Source organism: Myotis daubentonii, chromosome 18 (assembly GCF_963259705.1).
Source record: "Myotis daubentonii chromosome 18, mMyoDau2.1, whole genome shotgun sequence".
NCBI lineage: Eukaryota > Metazoa > Chordata > Mammalia > Chiroptera > Vespertilionidae > Myotis > Myotis daubentonii.
This window is the reverse complement of record NC_081857.1, coordinates 5,623,182-5,645,502: the sequence shown is the minus strand read 5'-3', so window position 1 is coordinate 5,645,502 and position 22,321 is coordinate 5,623,182. Positions and strand designations below refer to the sequence as shown.

Genomic DNA, 22,321 nt, shown 5'->3' with positions numbered 1-22,321 from the left:
CTCAACCACGGAGCCACCCAGCCGGGCAGGAAGGACCTTCTTGACGTCATTGTTTCCCCAAGGAAGGCTTTCTGACCGTGTGGGTCATGAGACGTCGGACGCTCTTGCTCAGAGTCGGTGGCCACAGCCTCTGGGTTCTCACCTGCTTGCAGAGAGGAAAGCCAGGAGACGGAGGCCTGATTCTTTGAATCAGAGACTTAACACTGTGCTCTCGGGGCGTTTTCTTTCTCTCTGTCTTTTTTATTCTTACAGTTTTATTTTTGTGTACACATTTGCTTAACAATCACTGAATTTTTAGGCTGAGGAGCCTTTAGAAGTAGTTGTATTGTCTGGAACGAAGGTCTGCTGAAAGCCCAGTCTGGAGCAAAATGGGAAATCACGTCTAGAAGCAGGCTGAGGAATTCCGGTCCAGTAGGTTACGGTGTCTCCTCTCTCTGGTGGCCGGGCTGAGGCCTACCTGGCTGCTAGGCCACAGGAATGGCCGCGAAAACAGGGTGCAGACCTCCCAAAACAAGCCCAGCAACCCACCGCGTGTTGCGGTACCGGTTTCACAGTTCAGGTCACCTGTGTTCAACGGTAAACTTACAGCACCTGTAAGCTACGTCCGCTGTCAAAAATGGGGTCACTGCCATTGGTAAACCAGCAGCGATACGAGCCCGTGTCACATTTCAGACGCGTCAGAAAAGACTGTTTGCTAGTTGGCCACCGAGAGCAGCATTCAGTCCATCCATGTTCAAGTAGATTCCTGTCTGCTTTGGGAAGTTGGCTAATTTTCCTGTTTATGATGTCAAGGTGTTCTTTCTTGAGAGTATCGTCTGGGTCGTGATCTCCGTCTTGAGCCAATGCCCTCCCGCGGCCTTCGGCCTGCTCCAGCCTTCCTCCGCCCTAAGGCTCCCCGCAGCCTGCACTCTGCTCTCGCGGGCACAGCCGTTTTTTCCCGAGTGTTTTCAATATGATCTGGGGGAAAGGAAAAGAGGATGTTTAGCAAAGGAGCCGCTGAGGAGGGCGGGCTTGCGGGCGCTCCTACCGCTGGGGGAGTGGGGGGCGGGGAGCGCTAGGCCGACTCCACCTGCAGGCAGACCGATGGCCCCATCCTCAGCCTGACGGGGCTTCCGCGAGGAACATGCACCTTCTCCAGTGGGCGCTGAAGGCAAGCATCTCCCCGCCCCGCCCGCCCATCCCCTCCTGCCTTAGAGCAGCGGGGAAAGCAGGTGCGCACAGGCTGGTTTGCAACCCCAGCGAGAATGTCAGGGAGCCCAGCCGGGTTGGTTCAGTGGAGATGTTGCAGGATTCCAGGGCAGGAGGGATAGGGAAACGGAGGCAGGAAAGTTAAAACAAGGCCAAACAGTGTGGGCAATTTGCAGCCAGCTTGTAACTAACAAGCCATTATCTCCCCCAGCCCAGGACACAGAGCAAATGGTTAAAACAAAACAAAACCCTAAGGCAGTGGTTCTCAACCTTGGCTGCACATTAGAATCCCCTGGGCATCTTTTTAAAATCCTGATTTCTGGGCCTCATCCTCCGGAAATTCTGTTTCTTTGTGATGGGGCGGGGCCACAACATTAGTAACAAAGAAACAGAAATCAGGATTTTAAAAAGATGCCCAGGTGATTCTAATGTGCAGCCAAGGTTGAGACCACTGCCCTAAGGAGAGAATGCAGAAAGGGAGGGGGAAGGGGAAGGAAAACAGGGCAGTGCCGCTCCCCAAGCGGAGAAGCCAGCAGTCTCAGGCCGGGCGCGATACAGTTGCCAGGTGCTGCTCCTGAATCCTGGGGAGGCCACAACAACGTAGAAAAGGGACCTCGAGCATTAACCTGCCCCCAAATAGCAGAGGAATTGTGAGACCTGTGGACAGGAGGGTGTGTAACGCCCCGGACCCCCACCCCACCTGCTCGGCAGATCAGCTGCTTGCTTTGCTTTTCCAACGCAGGGGCGTGCTTTCATTCTTTAATACATTGGCTTTTCACCATGCAGTCCCGATCTCTCGTATAAATCCACTTATATGAGAAGACAAGGATCGAGAATGGAGAGAGCCTCTCCCACTGGCTGTCGGGTAACACCTCTCTGGTGTCAGTGAGAGGGGCCTGTCACAGACACAGCATTGGCCCCGGGGACTGGAGGGTCCCGGGTTTGATTCTGCCCAAGAGTTCATTCCAGTCAAGGGCACAAACCTCGGTTGGAGGATCGATCCCCGGGCCCGTGCGGGAGGCAACCAATCAGTATGTCCCTCTCACATGGATGTTTCTCTGTCTCTCCGCCTCCCTTCCACTCTCGATGGAAAAATATCCTCGGGGGAGGATTAGCAGCAGGAACGTCAGGGGACACGGGGACCACTCTGAGGGAGGGGATACTGTGAGGCCGGGTGTCTTGTAGATCAGGCCACAGGCTTGGGGTCACTAGGCTGATTCTCTCTCACTGGCCGTGGCCCCCATCTTGGCCCTGGCTGGGATGGTCCCCCGTCTCTCTGTGAGGGGTGGCGTCAGGCCGAGGTGTGGTCTTCAGGTCCCTGGCACTTTGTTCTCCTGCCCCCCAGCTTGTCCCTCGAGGGCCCTGAGAAACTGACCCTCTGAGACAGGGTTCAAACTTCTAGATACAGAGAACAAACAAATGGCTGCCAAATGGGAGGGGGATTGGGTGAAAAAGGTGAAGGGGTTAAGACCTACAAATTGGTTGTTATAAAATAGCCATAGGATGCAAAGTACAGAATAGGGAGCATAGTCAATAATCGTGTCATAAGTATGTATGGACCGGGTGGTGCTAGAGTTATTGGGGGAATCACTTCATAAATTATCACTGTGCTATTCACCTGAAGCTGATATAAAATAATACTGAGTGTCATTGGAAACGGGCGGGGGTGGGGGGAGTGGGAGGCAAACGTCCCAAGGACCACCGGGTTTCTCAGAAAGAGGCAATGGACACTGATCCGCATTCCGAGTGCCTGGACTGGACCCCAGGAACCCGGCGCGGCCTGCTCCTGCCTGCTCCTCCTCTTTCCTTTCGGTGGAAAAGGATCGTGTAGTCTGACACCTCAGCTGGGAGAAGGGCGAGGGAGGGAACGACAGCTGAGGTACCCTTTGCAGCCAGCTTGCGAGTGTTAATAATTCGCTGCTCTCAGGGGTTCTCAGGCCTCCGCTGACCTGCTACCTGGTTGGTGAAAAAGACCGGGTCAGCAACCAGGTAGGGCCACACTGTGTGAGGCAGTGATGGCGAGCCTGTGACACGCGTGTCAGAGGTGACACGCGAACTCATTGTTTTGGTTGGTTTTTCTTTGTTAAATGGCATTTAAATATATAAAATAAATATCAAAAATATAAGTCTTTGTTTTACTATGGTTGCAAATATCAACAAATTTCTATATGTGACACGGCACCAGAGTTCAGCTAGGGTTTTTCAAAATGCTGACACGCCGAGCTCAAAAGGTTCGCCATCACTGGTGTGAGGCAACAGAGGAGAGCGGCTTGGCCCCGCCCCCGCCCCTGCACAGCTGTGAGCCATTGACCGCAGGTCTGCAGGTGGGGGGTGAGGCCGGAGCAGCATGGAGGGTGAGTGAAAAGGGAGACGCAGGACAGGGACAGAAAACCACTGGAGCCTAAAGTGCGGCTCTAAGTAAGTTAATGAGCTACTAAAAACGAGGGGATGCGGTGATCAGATCTGAAGCTGGAGTGAAAACTTGGGGCTGTCAGAGGGGGATCTCAGTGTGACGGTGGAGGCGGTGAACTGTGCCGAGCCAGGCAGACTGCTGGATGGGAAGGGCTGGCCTCGGTGGCGAGAGCAGAACGTAAGCCACGGCTCTGCTGTGAACTCGCGTGCCTTGGGCCGTCACTTTATCTCTCTGGATCTTTGTTTCATAGTCAAGAAGCGAGGAGGTACGACTCAACAGCAAAACACTGAGCTACCTGATTAAAAAATGGGCCAAGGACTTGAACAGACATTTCTCCAAAGAAGACATACAAAAGGTAAGTGAGCACATGAAAGGATGCTCAACCTTATTCATTTTTAGGAAGATGCAAAGTAACGCCATCAGATGTCACCTTATCCCATTAGGATGACTATTATTAAAAAAACAACAACACAGAAAATAGTAAGTGTTGGTGAGGATGTGGAGAAATTGGAACCCTGTGCATTGCTGATAGGAATGCAAAATGGTGCAGCTACTGTGAAAACCAGTATGGCGGTTCCTCAAAAAATTAAATATAAAATCACCATATGATCCAGCAATTCCACTTTTGGACATATACCCCAAGCAATTGATAGCAGAGACTTAAGCAGATCATTGTCCACGCATGTTCATAGCAGCATTGTTCACAGTAGCCAAAAGGCAGGAGTAATCCCTTTATTGCCAGGTGAATGGATAAATAAAATGTGTTGTATACATACAATGGGATATGATTCTGCCTTAAAAAGGGAGGCAATCTGATCCGTGCTACAACACGGATGAGCCGTGGAGACATTTGCTAAGTGAAATAAGCCAGCCACAGGACAACCACTGCACGATTCCACTTGTTTGAGGTGAGGAGTCAAATCCATCGGCAGAGAGGAGAGTGGCGGTTGCCAGGGCCTGGAGGGGGAGACCACGAGCAGGGACTGCTCAATGCGTGTGGAGTTTCAGGTCGGGGAGATGAGATAGTTCTGGGGATGGATGTGGTGCTGGGTGCATGGGAATGTACGTAATGCCTCTGCACTGTATACTCAGAAATAGTTAAGATGGTAAATGTCACCACATTGAAAAGTATTGAGGTAGAGGAAAGATTCCTGCCAAGAGTGCCGAGGTTCGCCATTGCCAAGACACGATCCCTTCTGACTGCGGATTCGCCGGGCAGGGCTGAGGGCAGCTGAAGCCATCAGGTAGGTCACGGCCAGCCTTGAAGAGCTGCTGTTCACCCCGGGGTGCTATACACATGTCATGACTGTTAACAGGCCTTCGTTCTTAACCTCATTAAGTGTCTGACATAATATACGTTCAGGAAAGTACATAGAACCAAAACACACAGCTCAGATTTCATCTCAAGCCCCTGTGTGACCACCACTCGGCTCAGGAGCTACTCTTGCAGCACCCCAGAAGGCAGGGAGGTGTGTTCCCGCCTAGGCAGGCATCACCCAAAGTTCTGCCTGACATTCGGACAGAAGCAGGGGTGGGCACAAGTAGGTTTACTGTTGTGAGTACACGAAACACAGTTTATTCCTGTACGATTATTTATTGTATTATTTATTAGTAATACTTGTCTTCTCATTATTGTTATTATTTCATATCATTACTTATGATTTATCTTTTAGGTACTTATAACTGGTAATTTAACCTACTTTCCCGCCCCCCCCCTTTATAAATGGAATCCCAGAATGAAAATAAACAACTGCACATAGCAACATGGATGAATCTCATACATACCATATTGATGAAATAAAACAGCCCCAGAGGAATATATCAGAGCAAATTATTGAAAAAAAAGAAAAGAAAAGAAAACACCCACCACTCTTTCCCCTGTTCTTTGTCATAAATCAACTGTTTTATTTGAATGAACGGGTCTGTGTTGAGGCTTTCTAGAATATTCCATCGGTCCACTTGTCTGCTTTGTGCCCATCCCGTACTGTAGTAATTACTGCCACTCTACTGTCTTGTTACCCAGTAGAGCAACTCCTTCCTTCTTATTTTTCAGAACTAGCTCATCGAGGTCAACCAAAAGCCAAATAACCAAACAGACCCTGGGGGATTCTGATTGTAAATACACTGATCTGTAAATCAATTTGGAGAGAATTGACATCTTTGCAGTGCTGAAGCTTCAAGCCATGGACATGGTATAACCTCCGTTTATTTCAGTTTTCTTTAGTTGCTCTCAAGGATGTTTGACAGTTTTCTAGAAGTATGGTAGGGCATTGGTCCCTCAGCCTTTGGTAGTCTGGGCAGAGCCTGGGCAGCTATCCTGGCCCGAGGCAGGTCACTCCGGCCTTGGACAGATGGGCAGCTGTTGACGCTGGTGAATTATACAACTATCACCAACTTCTCTGTGGGAAAATGTTGGGAAGCATTGAGAGTCTTTCCAGTTTTCTGTTCCTGACCATTTGCACAAAACTCTGTGCTGTGCGTGGGCAAGAATGCCACCAAGGGTCCTGAACTCCCAAGCTGCCCAGTGTGTACTTGCAGCCCGTTTACTTCACCAGCCTATCGGTACCATGTGTGCCCATAAACTAAGAGGGCTTGTTCTTGCAAACACATTAATAATGCGGTTATGTACTGAGCACTCTCCTGGTTCTGGGGGATGTACAAACGCCTTCTTACTTAAGGCTTCAGGGAACACTGTGAGGTCGTTAGTCTTACCTGTATTTTACAGAAGAAAACCTGGAGCCTTGAGAGGCAAAGTGGCTGTGAAATGGTAGAAGCATTTCCTCAAACATGACGGACTAGACTAGATCCTCTGAAAACCCTTCCTCTACAAAGTTTGTAGAAGTACTGGGTGAAATACAGAAAACCGTTTTTATTTGTTTTTTTTTTGTTTTGTTTTGTTTTTTAAATATACTTCACCGATTCCCCACAGAGAGGAAGGGAGAGAGACAGAGAGTCAGAAACATCGATGAGAGAGAAACATCGACCAGCTGCCTCCTGCACACCCCCCACTGGAGATGTGCCCGCAACCCAGGTACATGCCCTTGACCGGAATCGAACCCGGGACCCTTCAGTCCGCAGGCCGACGCTCTATCCACTGAGCCAAACCGGCTTCGGCAGAAAACCGTTTTTAAAAATAGATAGTTGAACTTGGGAGAAGTTTTCTTCACAGGGTCGCTCAGGGACAGGAGGTGAGACCAGGCACAGAGACCCGGGCGGAGCTGAGAGCCTCATACAGCGGCGTTCGCAGGGGAAGGAAACCAGTCCTGTGGCGAAGAGTCGTTCCCTCACTCGGTAACTCAGGGACATGTTGAAAGCTGGCTATCAGCTGGGCTTGTATCCTGGGCGCTGTGGGCTACAGCGACAGAACATAGGGTTCTGTGCCCGGGGGACTTATATTTTGGTGGGGGAGTGACAGAAAATAATAAAGGTAAGTTATCAGTATGATAAAAGGGGACCTGTTTATGGGAAAAACAACAAGGGAAAATGGGTCAGGGAGAGTGAGGAAACCACTAGGGTGGCCTGGACTCTGGAAAAAAAACAAAATCTGTCCTGCAAATTCCCAGCCTCAGATGTGCCACGGCCGTCCCGCAGGCTGCCCACCGGTGGGAAGGGAGTTAAAGCTTGGGCAGGCGCCCATGTTCCCGCTTGCCATACTGAGGGCGAGTCTGAGAAATCTCTCTCTCTTTTTAATCTTCACCCAAGGATACTTTCCCCATCGATTTTTAGAGAGAGTGGAAGGGAGGGGGAGGGACAGAGAGACACACCAATGTGAGAGACACATCGGTTGGTTGCCTCCCGCATGCCCCCGACCCAGGCTGGGAGACTGCAACCGAGGTATGTGCCCTTGAGCAGAATTGAACCTGGGACCCTTTAGTCTGCAGGCCAACGCTCTAGCCACTGAGCAACACTGGCCAGAGTAGGGCTGTCGTTTGTGTGTGTGTGTGTGTCATACAACTTTTTTTGTTTTAGAAGTTTCAAGAATAAATATTACTCACGTGTGCTCCTTAATTTGAAAATTATGGTACTACTTACATGTAATATAATTCATCTGTCTTAGGGGTACAGTTTGGTGAAATTCAATAATTGTAGACAATTGCATAGCCACCTCCTCACTCAGGCTATAGAACAGTGACCTCACTTTAAAGGTTCCCCTTTAGGTCCTTGATTTTCGTTGTTGTTAATCCTCACCCGAGGATATTTTTCCCATTGGTTTTTAGAGAGAGTGGGAGGGGGAGAGAAAGAGAGAGAGAGAGCAACATTGATGTGAGAGAGATGCATCGATTGGTTGCCTCCTGCACATGCCCTTGACCCAGAATCAAACCTGAGACCCTTTGGTGCATGGGCCAACACTCTAACCACTGAGCCACACCAGCCAGGGCTAGGTCCTTGATTTTAAGAGGGACATTGACAAATTGGTGGGGGTCCAGGGCGAGAAGTCTTGAAGTCACGGCATAGGCAGACCAACCTAAGGCATGAGGTTTATGGAGAATGCCCAGTTTCCCAGTATTTAAAGGCTGCGATGTATATAGAGAGAGAATTAGGGCAGCTCAGAGGGAGCCATCAGGACCTGTGGGTGGAAGTGTGAGGTGTTTTGACTCGGTATAAAAAAGAAACCTCTAGTCCTGGCTGGTGTGGCTCAGTTGGTTGGAGCGCCGTTCCGTCCACTGAAAGATTGAGGGTTCGATCCCTGGTCAGAGCACATACCCAGGTTTCAGGCTTGGTCCCTGGTCGGGGCCGTGCAGGTGAGTTCTGTAGATCAAGCACCTGGAAGTGGTAGCGTCAGAATTTGACCCCAGGTGACCTGACTTTACGTCCAGATTTCCCGTCCTCCCCTTTGCTTTGGGAGATCTACGGAGGCTTGGGCACAGCGTCAAGGTGGGGAGGACCTGACCTGAGGTAGCTGCTCACATGGTCGTCGGTTTTGAGCATTTCTTTACCCCCGGGCTCGGCCGTGCGTTGGCTGGGGACAGCCCAGGCCCAGCGAAGACCAGGGCCCTGCCGGTGTGGGTGGAGGGCCACCCCTCCGCAGCCTGTGGCTCGCTTTGCCTCACCGCCTGGAGCCATCCTTGCCCTGGTTTCCAGTGTGGGCTGAGGATCCAGGTCAGCGAGAGCTGGGAGCCGGGCTGGCCTGTGTGGGTGCCGCTGATCGGGATCAGCTGCTGGCCGTCTGGGGCCTGGGGCTGAGAGGAGCTCGTAGAAATGCCGTCCACCTACCTGGCCGGGTGTGTCTGCGAGGCTGAGTGTGAAGGGGAGACAGTTGAGAATAGAACAGCTCTCAGGTGAGAGAGGGACAGCTCTCAGGTGAGAGAGGGGGTGGGAGAGGAATAGCTCTCAGGTGAGAGAGGAAGTGAGCGGGGTGGGAGAGGGACAGGGCTCAGGCGAGAGAGAGAGAGAGAGAGAGAGAGAGAGAGAGAGAGAGAGAGAGAGAGAGAGAGAATATAACACAAGAGGAAGGGAGCCTGGGAGATAGGAGCCATTTACTGCTCAGCTCCCAGGGAGCAAGTGAGTGAGAGAACTCCCGCTGCCGGAGAGAAAGGATGGGCCATGGGGGGCTTTGCTGCACGGACCGGGCTCACTGGCCTCCTGCTGGGGGCGGCTGCACAGGTTCCTGCGCCCCAGCAAGACCTCAAGTGACCCTCAGCCCTGACCTGGTGGGCGACAGCGGAGGCTCCTGGGCGTTGGGTGTGAGTTGGATGTGACCAGGCGTCTGCTGCAGGGAGAGGGAGAGACCCGAGGATGAGGACGGAAGGCAGGGGCACCTCCTCCCTGGCCGTCCTTCCCCTCTTCCCTGCCCTCCTTGGCTGGGAGGGGCTGGCAAGCAGTGGCCTCCGGCAGGTTAGGCTGGTGGGTCAGTGCATTGGGTTTGCCCAGCCAGCTGGCAGGAAGCAGGACAGAGGTCACTTGAACTCAGACCATGTGTCCCTGTTAAATAGATCAGCTTTTAAATCGATCTTTGTTCAAAGTCCAGTGAGTTCCACGGCAACAGCTCCCCAGCAGAGTGGATTCCCCAGTGGACCCAGCAGTGAGCGCTTCCTCCCAGATCCAGGTAAGCACGGACTCTGCGTCCCGACGAGGGCCTGGCCACCGGGCCACGTCTTTCTTTTCCTTTTCCCTTTTCTAAGCGGCGGCTGGGCGTCCAGAGCAGCAGAGAGGCTGGTGGGGAAGGAGCCAGGAGCCAGGCCTGGTGGTGGTGGTGGTGGGTGTGAGGGTGTGTGAGGGCTGTTCTCCTGGATTCTCTGCCTGAGATGCTCCAACACTTGCACGGAGGCCGCTTCCCCACGGAGCTGGCCTGGCCGGCGGGTCTGGAGAGAAAGCTCTCCCAGGCTGCGGGAGGTTTGATGTGCGGCCACGGGGAGGGAGACGACAGGCCACACAGGCCCCGGGGCGGTCCTCACGGTACCTTCCCGCTGGGCAAGGCTTGGGTGTTAGAGATTTTCTCAAAGGACACAACCTACTGCAACTGGATCATAAAGAAAGGCATCGCTCTTTTCATTCCATTACGCACTGAGACATGGGGAAGCCGTGGGTTTGCAGGCTGGCTGAGTTTTAAATGTAGATCTCCAGGCTCTCCCCTTTGGAATTCCTGGTCCTGTGGGTTTTGTGTGGGTCTGAAAAGTCTCGGTTTGATGAATCCTCACCCAGGTGATTCTCGTGTGCGTGCAGGTTGGGGAGCTTCTGTCCTAAGCAGAGGGGTGAAGGGACTTCACTGTGACTTCCGTCTGTTCTAAGGGCTCACCCGCTGAGGAGAATCGGTGCTGGCCGGCTCCTTGGACCCAGGGTCTGCGAGGTTGCACGGCACGCTCGCATTCCTCTACCAGCAGTCACAGGGCTGATGTCTCAGGTCCTGGGTGTCTGGTCACCTGGAGTCACATGCTCTCTCCTGAAGCGAACAGCTCAGGGACTTTGAGTTTGTGTGTTATGACTAAGTACATTGGTCTTATCTCAGACTCCCTGGCACGTTCTTGGCACCGTAAACTAGGAAATTGCTAGTAATGATGTCTTGTGTCCATAGACAGCTGCCTCTCATCCAGGCAAGGAACGCGGGGCGGTATCCCAATCGCCGGGGATGGTGCAGTTAGTGACAGGCTAGCGGACAAGCCACTGAGCCAGCTGGGCCTCAGGCTCTGAGCCATAGGCTCTCGTCTTCTGCTGAAGGCTGTACTGAAAGTAAAATTATAAATATGTGTTTGAGCAGAAACACAAATGTGCTTACGTTTCTTTTTAAAAAAAGATTATCTATTGTTGAAAGTATTACAGACGCCCCCCCCCCCACTGGCCCCCTCCATCCTGCCCCCCAAGCCTTCACCACACTATTGTCTGTGTCCATGGGTTATGCATATATGGTGGATCTCTTCCCACCCCCAGCCCTGCCTGCCTTCTGATATTGGTGTCTGTTCCATGCTTCTATGTCTCTGAATCTGTTTTGTTCATCAGTTTATTTTGTTCGTTAGATTCCACAAAACATTTCTAATGATGTATCCAAAGGCTCTGGATGAGCGGGAGAAACCGCGTCAGGGCTAGCTAGTCGGAGACCTTGTCCCGTCTGTTAATCTCACCGAGCTTCTATTTACTCATCTATGATAAGGAGCTGAGACTTCCCGATCACTTCTGTTCTTCCCAGCCGACCAAGTAGAATAGGGGCTTTGAAGACTGGCTCCTTCTCGTCACTTGGGTATGAATTACAATGCTAGCCCCCCAGTTTCCCCCTCCACCCCGTCACCGTACCCCTCATACGCAGCCGTATTCTCAGAAACCATCTTGTTTACTTCTTAGATGCCACCTTTGCCAGGTGTTCAGCTTCAGGAGAGCAGGGATCTTGTCCTTGTGTCATCCCTGCTCCTAGGACACCCGCAAGAGGAGATGCTGAGCTACCTGGATAAACGGGAGGGACTGCAAAGATAGAATCGGGCTGTTTTCATAAGCTGCTCCAAAGGAGGGGAGGCTGAGGAATTCGGATACTCTCTCAGGTCATCCGTGGTCCCAAGTCTGATCATGCGGGAATGGGCGTCTCTGTTTTACATCTTGGTTAAATGATTTTCACATTCGTTGCACAGGAATTTGATGAGAGTAGCAAGTTAGAGCTAGACGTATTTCCCTCACCCCGGTCCTTCATGAGGGGCGGCTCAGATCTCTCTCTGCCTGGTGGGAGTCATGTCTACATGATTAGGGGTGTGGGTGCTGGAACTGGACGCCTGCATTCCTGAGCAGACGGATTCTCCCTCTCTAAGTCTCCATTTCCTCACAGTCCAGCAGGCGTAATGGAACCTGCTTCCTAGTGCTACGAGGATCGGAGGGGAGAAGGCACTTCGGGCCTGGCACACCTGCAGTGTATTCCGATGATCTTCACGGCTTTGGGAGGGGCATGATCTGGGGAAGGAAGGAACCTGGCAGTGGCAAGGAGCTTTGATAAACAGGAAAAGGCACCTGCTAGCTTTTCTTTCTTTTCTTTTCTTTTTTAAAATATATTTTTATTAATTCAGAGAGGAAAGGAGAGGGAGATAGAAACATCAATGATGAGAGAGAATCACTGATCAGCTGCCTCCTGTACGTCCCCTTCTGGGGATGAGCCCGTAACCAGGCATATGGTCTGGACTGGAATTGAACCCCAGACCCTTCAGTCTGCAGGCCGAGGCTTTATCCACTGAGCCAAACCAGCTAGGGCGACCTGCTAGCTTTTCAGTGACAGCGAGGGAGGGCTGCTCATGGTCTGAGACCACCAGCTTCTCAGGCTCCAGGCCTCATGGACACGGAAGGTCCTCTGGAATCGACAGGACGGAGTGTGAGGCACTTTACCGTCTGACCTGCATCCCTGCCACATAAACCTGTTCTCCGGGTGCTTCTCCCGCCTGGGATGCCTTCCTCCTCCAGCCCAACCCCGAGCTTCCTAACAACATCTTCCTCGTGGCTGGGAGGCTGGGAGGTGGTGGGAGGAGCCCAGACTCAGTTGGGTTTGAACCCAGGTTCTGTTGCGTATCCAAGTAGCCATGGGGAACCAACTTAACCTTCCAGAGTCTTTGTTTGCTTTTTTCCTTATAAAATGGGATTAAATGAGAACTCATAAAGGGCGCCTCAGCTGGTGCTTGGGGCCTTAGGGGAGCTCAATACACATGTGTAACAACCACAGGTTTCTTTTTTTTTCTTTTTCAATTACAGTCGACATGCAGCATTATACTAGTTTCAGGTGTACAACACAGTGATTAGATATTTATATAACTTATGAATGAAGTGATTGCCCCGATGAATCTAGTTCCCATCTGGCCTCATACGTAGTTTTTACGGTATTATTAGCTATATTCCCTGCGCTGTGCTTTATTGTTAGCTATATCCCCTGTGACTGTTCTCATAACTGGCAATTGGAACTTAATCCCTTTCACCTTTTTCACTCATCCCCCAACCCGCCCCTCCCATCTGGTGACCATCATTTTGTTCTCTGTATCAGTGAGTTTGTCTCTGCATAAAACATGTACTTTTCAATATTCAGCACCCACTGCGCTCTGGGCTCTGTGAGGGCAGGACAGTAACGAATCTGGATTGAGGCTCAGTGTCTGCCCCACAGAAGGTACTAAATATAACCTATTGATTGTATAAATGATATTTGACCTTCAGAGGATGGAGTGGTACCTTCAGACTGTGCTGGTCAGGAAAGGATTTGTAAATAATCTAGAATTTGAGCTTAGCCTTGAGGATGGGTAGGTCTTGAATTCATTCATGTGTGAAAACTGTTTGCTTAGGACCTATGCTGAGTGGGGACAGGTCTCGGGCAGAGCAGGGGCCCGTGGGAAGGCGGGCTCGGTGCCTGCAGAGTAGAGCTGCATGTAGGGCTGGGTCATGCGGAGCCTCAAAACCAGAGCCAGGCATCCGGGGGCCTCGCAGACGCCACTGCCCTGGGGCCACCCGTGCCCAGCCATGGGGAACCCACCATGTCCTTCCACATGGCTGCCCATGCCAGCCCTCGAGCTGTTGGCAGACAAAGTCCCAAAGACAGCAGACACTCCCGCGCTCTCAGCCCCGGGGAGAGAGGGTCTGGTTACAGTGGTTCCTGCTCTCACAGAACACTCTGGACTTATGTGCCAGGTGGTGACCTCACACCCATGATGGCCCAGGAGGCAAGTCTGTCTAAGGGGAGACATTCGATGACAAGAATTTCATCCTGAAGCCCATCTGTCCATGGCAAAGGCTGGACCCAGCACAAGGGCTCCGAATTTTTCTCTGCACCCCCAAGCCTGAGAGGGTGGGTGGCCAGTGTGTGGTCTTTGAGCGACGGCTGGAGGTTGTGGCAGCCATGGAGCTGGGGTCCAGGAAGGGTAGGGCCAACGGCAGACCCGCATTGCTCACTGTGGACACCTCCAATCAGTTGGACTTGGGTTTTATCTTACCCATCGACCGTTCCTTCTGTCGCCAGGAGAGCACCCCTGCACCCCGTCTGCTTGGAATGTTCTGTCACCTTCGTGCTCTTGCTGCAGCTCATTGGGTTCCATATTGTCTTCACCACTTGCCAGGGCAGCTGGATTGCAGAGCTCAGTGTATGATTATGAAATAAGAAGGAAACAACAACAAAAAGTGAGGGGGTAGAAATTCAAGTTCAAAGGACCTTATAGAACAAGATGCCAATTTAGGAGGGAACCTTTGTTCCAGCAACTCTCAGGATGGCCTGGGCGTTTTCAGGCACCAGTCCTATCAGCAGGAGTGGACAGTGGTCCTTTCTATGAGGTGTCTCTGTTTCCACACAGTAGTGACTCCATCTCTCTCCCAACATACAGAACTCTTAGGTAAGCAAGCAAAGTATGAAAGACTTTGAACTCCAGCCTGTAGTCCTGCCATATAGGACATAGTGCTGTTCGTGGTGGCCGGGACAGATGATTCCATTCCTTATCAGAAATCAGAAATCAGAAATCAGAATTGAATTACTCGCCCAGCCTGTGTGACTCAGTGGTTGAGCGTCAACATATGAGCCAGGAGGTCATGGTTCAATTCCCGTCAGGGCACATGCCTGGGTTGCAGGCTCCATCCCCAGTGTGGGGCGTGCAGGAGGCAGTCGATCAATGATTCTATCTCATCATTGATGTTTCTGTCTCTCTCTTGTTCCCTTCCTCTCTGAAATCAATAAAAATATACTAAAAAAAATCTATATTAAAAAAAAAGAATTCCTCACTGGACCTATGATCACTCTTTTCCACATAATTCTCCATGAAATGCATTTCATTAATTTCCCGGATTTGAAATCTATTAGTTCGGAAGACCAAACAGTAGCTATCATAGTGGGCAAGTACAGTCAGAAAATACTTATTTCAGGGCCCCAGTTATCCTATTTTTAAATTATTAATTAAAAATTAATACACTTGAATGTTTGAATTTCCACCGGTCTTGCCTTTTTCCAAGGAAGAATCCAGGTGGCCTTCAAGATATAGGATCTGCTCTGGGTAAAACATTTCTGAAGAATAACATTGAACTGCCTTCATCACTCCCTTGCTCGAGACACCTGTAGGTACCAGCTGAGGCCGCTGGGATTCCCTTCCTGCTGTTGGAGGACACAGCTGTGCTGAGGCCGGGCAGGCTCTGGGGAAGGCAGCGATGCCTGGCGCGGGGCGGGGAGCCAGGATAAGTGGGGCCCTAACGTATGTATTTTCTAACTGTCCTCGCCCACTGTGATAGTTAATGTCTGGTCTTCCCAACCGGTAGATTTCGGGGCTGCTGGCCGTGGGGAGGTCCCGGCCGGTCTAGAGCTACTGACAACATCCCCAGTCTTCACCAATTATGTTTCCCAGCAAAAGTGGAGGAGTTGTCTGTCTGCCCTTCACACAAGCACACAGAGGCTGGCGGAGAAGCCTTCCCCCCAAGGCACGGTGTGCGCGTGCGCCTGCTCACGCGTCCCGGGAATGCTGCTTGCTCTTCGCTAGTGCACAGTGAACAGCTCGCAGGTTGGACGTGACCCAGGGCTCTCGCCCTCTCTCCCCCTCATGCCTCCATGAACCAGAAATCATTTACTCCACCGTTCCATCCAGGTTGTGCATTCCATAGACTCAGTAACTAGGGTTAAATATTACTCATCTGCTGTTTTGCTAAGTTTTGCTGTTTAGTGTTTTCCTGGCTCAAGGGTTGGTTACATAAGTGCCTTGTGAGGAGGGGCTGTCTTTTCTTTATAGTCAGATACCGACGGCATCACTGATTCCTAATTACTATTAGATAAGACGGTGGTGAGGCCAGAGTACTCGTGACTAACAGCGTGAATCACCGCATCGTAGAACAGTCCTGTTACATCTGGACTTTGGGAGATCAGCAAGGAAGATACTCCTGGGCTGTCTCTCCTGATGGGCGTCACCGGCCTGGCCATCGCTGGCTTACCCAGCACCCTCCTGTTTGTCCACCTCCCAGCAGAATGCTGCTCATCCCACATCCTTTCTCCCATCTTTTGGAAATCAGTGGTGCTGTCTTGTGAGAGAGCCCGTTCCCTAGTTCCTCCCTGGTTACCATGATTCACACGTGGGCCAGATATCTCCCGATGAGGCACCTGCCCCTCACTCAACTTCTCCACCCTTGTCTGTCCCGTGGGTCCCTTTGCTGGGGGACCCTGGGCTCACATCTGCTAGGGCCCATCTCGTGCAGGTGTGGGGACTCTGGCCAGCTTCGTCTGAAGTTCTGTGAAAGCTCCCTGGGATCCCAGACCTCCTTGACACAGCATGTGGTGCTATCTTTGTAGTCCCCTAGCTCTCAGTCTTTATGCTACTTCTGGCTCAGAGAAATCTGAGTTTATTATTTGAGCTTTAAAATTTCATGGTGAACAAAATTGTCAGCCCTGGCCTTTTAGCAGCTAAAACGAACTTTGCGCCCTAGCTGGTTTGGCTTAGTGGGTAGAGCATTGGACTGCCGACTGAAGGGTCCTGGGTTCGACTCTGGTCAAGGGCACATGCCCAGGTTGTGGTCTGGATCCCCAGTAGCGGGCATGCAGGAGGCAGCCAATCAATGATTCTCTCTCATCATTGATGTTTCTAGCTCTCTCTCCCTCTCCCTTCATCTCTGAAATCAATAAAAAATATATTTAAAAAACAAAACAACAGCAACAAAACAAACTTTGCAGAGGTGGTCTGGAGAGAGTGGACAGAACCCGGCAACGGAGGTGCTTGCCCATCCCTGGTCCATCATTCAGTCTCTACTTCTCAGCTTCGAGCAGAAACGAGGAGCGCTGCTCAAATGTTCTTTCAGAAAAGGAGTTTCCCCGGCCCCGGGGGACAGGGGGACGGGTGTGCGTGTCCCGGCTCTCTGTCCCAGAGGCTGCGCTTCGATGCTTTCCGTGTTCTAGCGAAGGCCCTTCACCCTGTCCGTGCGCATTGTCTATTCTGGGCGCGCTTCTGTCTTTGGCTCAAAATGAAGGAAGTCGCTCATGTTCTCACAGCGGCACATAGTGGCGCCAGGATTACCAACTGGCAGACTTAGCACTCTAGTTTTTTTTTTTTGAATGTTCGTTACCTAGACTAGAGCGCTGGGAAGATGGAAAGAAAAGTGCAGACTCCCTTCCCATCAGCCACATACCCATCTGGCCGCTGTAGGCTTTTCCTTCCCGGAAACTGCTCTGTTCCAAAGATCTTTAAGATGGCGTTTCCCCTGCCGAAACCGGTTTGGCTCAGTGGCTAGAGCGTCGGCCTGCGGACTGAAGGGTCCCAGGTTCGATTCCGGTCAAGGGCATGTGCCTGGGTTGCGGGCACAACCCCAGTGGGAGATGTGCAGGAGGCAGCTGATCGATGTTTCTCTCTCATCGATGTTTCTGACTCTCTATCTCTCTCCCTTCCTCTCTGTAAAAAATCAATAAAATATATTTAAAAAAAAAAAAAAAAAAAAAGATGGCGTTTCCCATGTGAGCCTCTTAATTTTTGAAACTGCTCCCCTAACCCCCTCTTATCCCCTCTCCCTGTTCGCCAGTCCCTGAAACGCTCATCTGTCCTGGCTTCTCTTACCTGCCAGTTCACATGGACCACAGTCTCACTTTCCAGGTGCATGTGGAAATCCTCACCTCCAGCCTTCTGTGTTTCAGCATGTCAAAACCCAACTTGGGGTAGAAATGACCACTTCCTCCTCCTATTCTTATTGTACATTATGCTGAGAAAAGCCATGAGAAACCATGCTGTTTGGTCAGCTATAAAGTCATGAGATCTATCTATCCATCTAATATAAAAATGCATTTAGTCTAAGTGGTTAGAATTTTTTATTCAATTTGCTGACCCACTGTAGTGAAACCATGCTTTGCGATTGGAAATCCTTTAATTGCCATCCCAGCTGATAGCTGTTTAGTTTACATGGAGTTTCTTAAAAGTCTGAAATAGCTGACAGCTTTTTAAAATGGGAGTATTTTGCTGGATTAAAGACTTAAATGTAAGACCCAAACCCATAAACCCCTAGAAGAAAACATAGGCAGTAAAATCTCTGATATTTCTCTTAGCCATATTATGTTCTGATATATCTCCTTGGGCCAGGGAAACAAAAGAAAAAATAAGCAAATGGGACTACATTGAACTAAAAAGATTTTTGCACAGCAAAGAAAACCATCAACAAAACCAAAAAGACAACCCGCTGAATGGAAGAATATACTCACCAATGGTAAATCTGATAGGGGTCAGTATCCAAAATTTATAAAGAACTCATCCAACTCAACACAGAAAAACCAATCTAATTAAAAAGTGAGCAAAGGACCTGAATAGAAACTTCTCCAAAGAAGACATACAGATGGCCAATAGGCACATAAAGAGATGCTTAAGTCACTAATCATCAGAGAAATGCAAATTAAAACCACAATGAGCTATCGCCTCATATCTGTCAGAATGGCTGTCATCAACAAATCAACAAACAACAAATGTTGGTGAGGATGTGGAGAAAAGAGAGCCCTTGTCCACTGCTGGTGGGAATGCAGACTGGTGCAGCCACTGTAGAAAACAGTATGGTGGTTCCTCAAAAAAATTAAAAATGAAACTGCCTTATTGACCCAGTGATTCTACTTCTGGACATTTATCTGAAGAAACCCCAACCACTAATTCGAAAGAATATACGCACCTCTATGTTCACTGCAGCGTTATTTACAATAACCAAGATATGGAAGCAACTCAAGTGTCCGTCAACAGATGAGTGGGTAAAAACGTGGTGGTACATGTATACAATGAGTCATAAAAAAGAATGAAATCTTACCACTTGCGACAGCGTGGATGGACCTGGAGGGTATTATGCTAAGTGAATAAGTCACTCAGAGAAAGATAAACACCACATGATTTCAATTGTATGTGGAATCTAAAGAACAAAATAAACGAACAAACAAAATTGAAACAGACTCATAGATACAGAGACCTGACTGATGGTTGCCAGAGGGCAGAGGGGCTCGGGGACTGGGTGAAAAAGGGGAAGGGTTTAGGAAGTACAAATTGGGAGTTATGGTCACAGGGATGTAAAGTACAGCACAGGGAATACAGTCAATAACATGGTAATGACTATTATGGTGACTATGTACTAAAGTACCAGGGAGAACACTTTATAAAGCATATGATTGTCTAACCATTAGGCTGGATGCCTGAAATTAATACAAAATAATATTGCATGTAAACTGCAATTGAAAAAATTAAAATGGCGACATTTTGCTTCAATTTCTTGAGAAATCTGTCACACCGGGCTCTTCCTCACAAGAACTGTGAGTAGCAGCTAATCCACAGTCCTCTCCTGGCGGCTTCACTCATTAATTAGTTTGAGCTCAGTGGCTATTTTGGTCCATATTTTCAAAGTTCTTGTTTTCCTGCTTTGCAGGAAAGATGGAAGCTGAGGTAAGTGACCTTATTTTCCCAAATATATATATTTCAGAGAGGGAAAGAAAGATAGAAACATCAGTGATGAGAGAGAATCATTGATCCACTGCCTCCTGCACCCCCTCCACTGCGGATGGAGCTTGCAACCCAGGCATGTGCCCTGACTGGGAATCGAACTGTGACCTCCTGGTTCATAGGTTGACACTCAACCACTGAGCCAGGCCTTATTTTAATCTCATTTTTCTCCTGCCTAGCAGAAGTATTCCATCTCATCGAGACTAAACCCATGTCCTTGCTCTCCATAGCCTCATCCCTTATATACAAACATGCTGATGTTTTCTCAACATTCAAAATAAAACCATCCACCAACCCTGCTTTCCCCTCAAACGACTAGCCCAACTCCTGTTGATCTGTTTTTTTTTTGTTGTTTTTTTTTTAAAAATATATTTTATTGATTTTTTACAGAGAGGAAGGGAGAGAGATAGAGAGTTAGAAACATCGATGAGAGAGAAACATCGATCAGCTGCCTCCTGCACATCTCCTACTGGGGATATGCCCGCAACCCAGGTACATGCCCTTGACCGGAATCGAACCTGGGACCTTTCAGTCCACAGGCCAACGCTCTATCCACTGAGCCAAACCGGTTTCGGCAGTTGATCTGTTTTAAGATGCATCTACATTCGTTGCCTGTGATTGACTATCCACTTGTTTATCAGTCCCTTCCCATCTTGGACTTCCATTTTCTAAACTGAGTGGTGCTTCCTGTTTTCAGTGTCACTTTGTTAGCTCGCCTGCCATGAAATTCGTCTTTTGGTTCCGACTCTGCTGTAAAAGCCTGGCCTTCCGATGATTCCTTCTCTGCGTCATCTTGTCGCTAAGTACAGGCATTACCCCAGGCTCCCCTGGGCCCTCTTCCTGTCGTGGTCTCACTCAGGGCCTTCAAAGCCTCGCACAGCCGTGCAGACTCTAGTCCACCGTCTCCTGAGCGCAGGGCCCACCCGCTTGGCTGCCGGCAGGATGTGCTGCCAAGTCCTCTGATTTAAACCCATCTCATTCCTCATGACCCCTCCACTGTGTGATACCACTTTCCTGCCAGTCCCCAAGGCCTGGTTTTCTTTCACATCTTCCCTTTCCAACAGCCAGCCCAGTGGGTAGCATCACTCAGAAGATCTAACAACCTCCCGGCTGTCATAACAGACTATCGCAGACTGGCTGGCTTAGCAACAGGGATTTAAGTCCCCGTAGTTCTAGAGGCTGAAAGCCTAAGATTTAGGTGTTGGTAGGTTTGGTTTCTCCTGAGGCCTCTCTTCTTAACTGTGTCCTCACATGGCCTTTTCTCTGAGTAAATGCCCTCCTGGTGTTTCTTTCTCTTATAAGGATGCCAGTCCAACCCTTATGATCTAATCCTGTATAATAAAAGGGCAATATGCAAATTTACCGAACTGCGGAACGACCGGTCGCTATGACACGCACTGACCACCAGGGTGCCGATGCTCAGTGCAGGAGCTGCACCTGGTGGTCAGTGCACTCCCATGGGGAAGTGCCACTCAGCCACAAGCCGAGCTCATGGCTGGCGAGCGCATGGTGAGTACAGCAGTGGTGGCGGGAGCCTCTTCCGCCTCCTGGGCAGAGCTAAGGATGTCTGACTGCGGCTTAGGCTGTCAGACATCTCCCGAGGGCTCCCAGACTGCTAAAGGGTGCAAGCTGGGCTGAGGGAACACCCCCCCCCCAGCTCCCCCGCCCGCCACAGTGCATGAATGTCGTGCACCGGGCCTCTAGTTTAACCATAATTGTCTCTTTATAAGGCCCTGTCACCAAATAGAGTCACATAGCAGGTTAAGGCTTCAATATGTGAATTTTGGGAGGGACACAGTTCAGTCCGTAACAGAAAGGTAGTCTAGGGCTTGACAGGCATCAAGATAGATCCGTAGAAAAAACAGCCCAGGAGTAAATTCAGGGAAAGTATGCAGCTGGCCCTACGGAGAAGCAGGCGGCAGGAGAAGTGACTGCTGAGTGAGAATGCTCTCGGAACTCAGAACCGAGAGGAGCCCGAAGCACAGCTGCTCACATTGAGCTGCGGCTCCAGAGGCCTCGCTGCCCAGGGACCTCTTCGGGCAACAGGAGCCCTGAACCCACAACAGAGCTGCAAGCAGGTGGATTCGGGAGCGGAGCGGGGCCTGTGGCCCTGGCTCGGGCCTCCTCCCCTGGTCATGGCCGGGGCGAATAAATATTTTGAACGTCTGTATTGTCCTGTCTGAGGCCATCTCCGCGTGGAGAAATCTGAGGGCACGGGGTGAAGAGTGGACCCAGCCTGTCCCTCAGCCCTCCCTGCAGTTCTCCCACTCCCTTGCCTCTGCGCCCTCATGGCTACCACAGCGGGTCAGGGTCAGGGGCAGGCTCGGTTGAATGGAGTCGGGTTATTACAACAGCCCTTACCTGGCCGGCCTCCAGGGCGTCTTTGCTCCAGTTCATGCCGCCTACCATTCTCGGAGCCCAGCTCTGACCCTGTCACTCTTCGTTTATCTGCCTCGAGTGGTGCCCACTGACTATCAAACGGAGGCCAGGTTCCCCGGGCTCATATCCAAGGCCTTTACAGTCTTGTGACACCCACGAGTTCCCTCCTGTCGGCTGTCCTTCAGCCACAGTGCGTTTGAGCCTGTCTCTGATCAAACTGAGGAACTTGGCCGCTGCCATGGGTGGTGTCCACACTATTTGTCTCACACGTCCTCCTCCTACGTCTGTGCCTGCTGAAGTCACCGAGGTGTAAATGAAACCCGAGTTCATTTGTAAAGCTTCCCTTCACTTGTCTGATGTCACAGGCCTCGGGGCGTTTGTACGCTGCTCGCGGTGGCAGCTGTGTTGGCACTAAAGCTTCCCCTTCATCCCTACTTGACGATAAAGTCCCTTGAGAACAGTGTTTTGCCTGTAAGTGTGAGGCGAGCGT

General features: G+C 50.5%; 1 protein-coding gene and 1 pseudogene across 2 annotated transcripts in view; one reads left to right on the top strand and one right to left on the bottom strand.

The window, feature by feature from the left end:
• Positions 1-228: 228 nt before the first annotated feature.
• Positions 229-21,849, bottom strand: LOC132221071 (transmembrane protein 126A-like; annotated as a pseudogene).
• PDZK1 (PDZ domain containing 1) overlaps positions 9,420-22,321 on the top strand; it is a 30,148-nt gene continuing 17,246 nt past the window's right edge. The window contains exon 1 of one of the 2 annotated variants that reach the window (XM_059674329.1): positions 9,420-9,647. The gene's annotated coding sequence lies outside the window, so the exon portion shown is untranslated. Of the gene's footprint in view, positions 9,648-11,166; positions 11,274-22,321 lie in introns of those variants that run through there. The other variant, XM_059674330.1, reaches the window with a different exon arrangement.